Raw genomic sequence first — 5,445 nt, 5'->3', positions numbered from 1 at the left:
TGTGAAAACACAAAATGTGATTTTTTTTTTTAGTTTGGTTTGGAGTTTTTTCTTGGTTTTTTAGTTGGGAATTTTTTTGGTTGGTTGGTTGGTTTGGTTTAGTTTTTGTTTGGTTGGGTTTGGTTTTGGTTTTTGTAATTCTTGACAACTGAAATCTCTCCTCCTGCCTGGCAACTATTTGTGATCACATTCCTGGAGAGTAAAGCAACCTTTTCAACTTTGATAAAGTCATAGTTGTTGTGAGCTTGTGGCAGTCTTCGTGTGAATGCCAGGAACCACAGGGAAATTCAAAGACTTTCAGCACTGCCTAGTATGGTCCAAATAATAGTGGTAGCTAATGTTTGTTCAATGTCTTTAAATGACAAATGAGTGCTCTTCTGAGTTTTTATTCAACATTTCCTTATTTTGCATTTTCATCTAAAAAAACATTTTGTCTCAAGCTGGTAAACACCTCACCTTCTTTCTGTCTGGAAATCTTTTCTGGTACAATTGGCCTGGGGTAATCAGAGATAGTATTCTAGCTCCATTGCAACCTACCAAGTGTTTAGATATTGTGTAGTAGATTGGCTGTTTCCTGAGATACCTTGAGACAAGGGTGGTTTTGAAGCTTGGCTTGAATTCTCAGCGTTTGCCTTGATTTCTGAAGCCATAGGATGCAGTTCTGTTATGTGCTCTTGTTGGGTTTTTTGCATAATCTGGCAAGTAAGAAACTTTGTTTTGTTACTTAAGATAACTTAAGTGTCCCGAAGCTGAAGTTTAAAGAATGAAAAGCAATGGGTAAGAAGGGACTTGGAGTTTCAACCCTGTGATCTAAAAGATCCAGGCAATAGGAAACCATAACAATATGACAGGAGTTTGTATATAAACTGAAATACTCCTGTAAGAATAGCTAGCAAAGAAATTTGTAGCAATTCATATTAGAGAAAGAATGCTGCAAAGCATTCTGGGACTTGTTCTTTAGGACTCTTATCACACATGCGCATTGAGGTGCTCTAATGTCATTGGTTGAAAGGTCACGTGTTACAGTTTGAACTCTGTATTTAAACTGCTGTTCTTGGTAATAAAGCTATTTCACTTATTGCACTCATGTGGGTTCGTGCCCATACAAGTGCTACAGATGGCGCCCCGTAACAGGGACTTTAAACAGACATTGGAGAACCAGAAGCTGTAAGCTTTGGGATGTCTGCCTGTAGCGTACTCCTGACAGAATTAAAAGAGAAAAGGAAGAATTCTTCAACATGTCGCACGCATCACTCATCTCTGGCAAGATAGGACAAAAAGGAAAAGGGATCAAAAAGGAAAAAAGAAGAAAACTAAGCTTCAGCAAAAAGAGATGAGCTATCAGGAGAAAGAGAGGTGTTCCCATAGGGAGGTTTTCCCAAAAAATGGAAGAAAAAGCTGAAGCGCTCGCTACTAGTATATATTGTTGTAGTTATAACGGAATTACTGCCTGTCAGGACTCTTAATGTCACTGTTTGGCAAAAAGTTAGCAAAATGTAAAGAGAAAAAGCAACTTCGGAAGATATGGAAGCCTTTAGAAATTTAGCCACACGGACAAAAATTATGGACCCTTTAAAGACTGCACAAAAGAATTCAGACTCGTCTGTGGAAACTGACTCTAACCCTCCTGCCCCCCCCCCAAACCCCTTAGACACTAGGCAAAGACATGGAGGTGGGGGAAACCACCAGGAATGCGGGAAGAAAAAATATGGGAAGGGAAACGTATATGGTTGTGTTATAAGTGATCGAAAGAAACTTGCTGTTCAAATGAGAAAGAGTTATTATATTGTGTTGACTGCTTTGTTGGAATCACAATTTAAAGTGTTATGCAATGCCTAACCACAAGTTCTGTAAGCTGCGGTCTGATTATACACAACGCAATGATGATTTGGCATATTGCATTTTAAAGCTGTCTGTTCTAAGCATATTAATAGGGAACAACATGGAGGGGTCGACCACGAGGAGTCCAGGTGATCAACTGTCATCCTGATGGAAATTTCCAGGACCACGGCCTAATAGAGACTAATGGGTTTAAAATCATTGGTGGACACCCCTCAGCAACGGTGATTGCCCACGAAAGGAGAAACCAACCCAGAGTTGGCCCGTGAAGAGGGAACCAAGCAGGATGCAGCCCGCGAAACCTCCACCAATGGATTGATGACATGACTTTGGGGGGAGGTGGCAAAGAAGGGTATAATAAGGGCTGTTTCTGTTCCTCTTTGTGGACCGTGGCAGGAACAGGGGTTTCCTCCAGTTGCCCGGCTGGCCGTTTTTGCTTGTTTGTGGCATTAATAAATCTTTTATACCTTGCAACCTAAATTATAGCCTCATTACTTATTACAGTTGGGATTAGCACTATATTCCTGCATCCAAGCCTGGGAGGGAGATGTTACAAGCGGTAGTTCTGTGCTGAGTTCTCGCAGATGCACAGACTCTGGGATGCGAGTGCATGACTTAAACTGCAAAACTGTTACAGGGAGACAGTTATTAGATTCCCGCCGCGAGATTGGGAATGCATGCAGGATAAGTCTTGCCATGGAGCTGCTGTGGAATTGCAGCTACGTGAAGACTGCATGGTTGCACAGGCGCGGCCATTTTGCCCCGGCCGCATGGCCGGGGAAAGCTCGTCTCTTCCGGTCCCGCGGCCATTTTCTTGTGCCCCTAATGAGGACCAGGTGTGTCGGCCCGGCAACTGTTGCCATGAAGACCAAGATGGCGGGGCAGGAAGCGGCCGGGGGGTGCATCTTGCTTCACTGCAGAGATGCCGTCCGCGCCGCGCTGAAGAGTGGCGCGCGCGGCGGGGCGGGGGGCAGCCAGGGGGGCTGGGGCCGCCTCGAGGTGCAGAGCCGGGGTCTCCGGGTAGGGAGGCTCCCGGCACGCGGCGGGAGGCAAAAGCGCGGCCCGTGTGGGCCCACCCCTCCCGGGCATGGCCCGGGGCCGCGGCGGCAGCTGCACGGGGCGGGGGCCGTGTGGCTCGGGCGGAGGCAAGGACCCGCAAGGCGGAGCGCGGCCATGACCCCGTCCAGCTCTGCGAGCAAATCAGTTGCTCCCTGGAGCGGCTCCAAACCTGCTTTGCAGAAAAACTGGGGGCGGGGGCGAGGCCGTGCCGAGCGCTGTGCTGCGCGTCCCTTCCGCGCCGAGGCTGAAACAACAAAGCGGCTCGGGCGCCGACGGGACTCAGTCCTGTGCGCGGCACCCCCCCCCCCCCCCCCGCCCCATGCTCTCAACGGGACAGCGTGGGCTGCGGACGCCCAGCGGAGCCCTGCGCAGATTCTGCTGCAGGCAGAGAGAGAGGCGGCGTGGCCCCCGACCGGTGCCGCGCCGAGACCCCTACGGGGGCAATCCCGCCGTCCGCGGTGGTGAATAATGCAGCCAAGCCAGGACCGGGGGGAACAGCTCCCGCCCCTTGTGCTGGGACGGAGCGGGGCTGCGCTGCAGGTGGCTGAACTGCCCCCTGCGCAGCCCAGCTCCGCAGCCACAATGTCGTACTCCTACTTTTTCGTCAGTTCCCCAGTGGCTTTGTTTGAATTGTTAAAGATAAAGGGTTTTAGATGTTGTTAAAGTTAATAAATTCTCAAATACGTCCGAATAGATGCAATTATTGTAATAACGTTGTTCAAGTAACGAGTTTAGAGTTTCAAACATCCTCACTGTTGGTTAATTAATACATTCGAACATTCTCAAAATATTTGTTACTATAGAATAGTGTACATAATATCAGCAAAAATGCAAAAATAGCTACTTTTAAGTCTCAACTGCTTAAGAGACTGAATTAAAACTGATGATAATTCCCCTTACCAGTATCATTCAAGAAATGGGACTGCAAAGCACTCCAGAAAAAACTCAACAGACCCAACCATAGAACAAATCTCCAATAGAGAGTGGACTACACAGCAAAGGATCATCCCTAAACCTTCAACTTTGAAGTAAGAGACACTATAACACAAAATGACTTGCTGCTATTGCTTCAAAGTATTAACCAACTTTGACCAATCCTGGACATAACTACAGGAAAACTGCAGATTAACATCTATTCCTGCCCATTTTCCATTGAAAACTGACTGAACTGTTGTTAACATATTTGCTAAGATTGTTTCTAAAGGTAAAGAACAACTACAAGAGATGAATGAACAAAAACATGGGCATTATCTGCATTCCAAAAACCAGAGATAACATAGACTGATTTCTCACCGGGGACGCTGGATTTCAAGCTGAGTGAGCAGATTGTAATGAACCCATCTATTCTAAGCACAAACTGTGATCAGAAATTGAAAATTTACTTTCAATAACTATGCTTTACTGCCATTCACAGATCACTCATATAACTAAATTTAATCCTATGAAAAATATACGTATCACCACACTCACCCACAGGACCAACAACAGTAGAAAGAGCACACCAAACATTAAGAAAAATATTATAAAAACAACAAAAAGGGGGGAAGGGATACGGGTCTTTTCTCTATATGTATGTAAACCTACACTAACTCTTCTTCAAAACAGGAACAATCACAAAGAAACAATAATTGATGAAACTAAAGCAGAAGAAACACACAATCAATAACCACTATTAATTATAACTTATAGTTAAAAAACAGAATAAACATGCGGAACATGTGAGAATGAAATGTGTGAATAGTGGCCACTGAATGAATGGAAAAGTGTGTGTGTGTATGAAAATTCAAAAACATTCAGTATCAATTATATCTCTATTACAGGCACAATTATACAACAATATCACCTCAACTACATAAATTATCCTCAAATAGCAGTAAGTACAATACTCACTGCCTCAGATAAAAAAATCTTACATATTTATAAACCCTGAATAATTGAAGGTTACACAATTAATAAAGTTATTAATATTACATGGTTAATAAAGTTACAGAGCTAATAAAGTTATTACCAGTTTTAATAAAGGCCTTACCACATCAGGCCCTTATAAATAGTTAAGATAAGCTTGCTTATGTTAAAAAATGCTTAAGAAAAAAGTTTAAAAAATTGTTCTGTAACTCGTTATAATGATAATAAGGAAAGGGAAAATGTAGTGATTCATATTAGAGGAAGAATGCTGCAAAGCATTCTGGGACTTGTTCTTTAAGATTCTATCACACGTGCGCATTGAGGTGCTCTAATGTCATTGGTTGAAAGGTCACGTGTTACAGTTTGAGCTCTGTATTTAAACTGCTGTTCTTGGTAATAAAGCTAATTCACTTATTGCACTCGTGGGTAACTGCGTTCATGCCCATACAAGTGCTACAGGAATTTCTTTGGAGTTAATTAGCAGGCAGTAAATGAAGTATGATCACTCTGCATTGTGAGTGGCAGAGATTTCTTCCTCTCCATAGGCAACACGGCTTTCCATGGCAGGGGAGAAAATTAGACATAGGAGATGGGGAACAGAGATGTAGCCCTCATGTTTCCCATCCCTGGCTCCTGGCAAAA

The 5,445-nt window shown here is 44.0% G+C and overlaps 1 long non-coding RNA gene across 1 annotated transcript; it reads left to right on the top strand.

Annotated features, from left to right (window-relative positions):
* The first annotated feature begins 2,348 nt into the window (after window positions 1-2,348).
* LOC135406548 (uncharacterized) lies at window positions 2,349-5,222 on the top strand. The gene is made up of 2 exons (XR_010426331.1): window positions 2,349-2,675; window positions 3,802-5,222. It is a non-coding gene; the product is annotated as an uncharacterized LOC135406548 (long non-coding RNA).
* The last annotated feature ends 223 nt before the right edge of the window (window positions 5,223-5,445 follow it).

Source organism: Pseudopipra pipra, chromosome Z (genome assembly GCF_036250125.1).
Source record: "Pseudopipra pipra isolate bDixPip1 chromosome Z, bDixPip1.hap1, whole genome shotgun sequence".
In the NCBI taxonomy this organism is placed as follows: domain Eukaryota; kingdom Metazoa; phylum Chordata; class Aves; order Passeriformes; family Pipridae; genus Pseudopipra; species Pseudopipra pipra.
The sequence above is the reverse complement of the archived record's forward strand: the minus strand, read 5'-3'. Positions and strand labels throughout refer to the sequence as shown.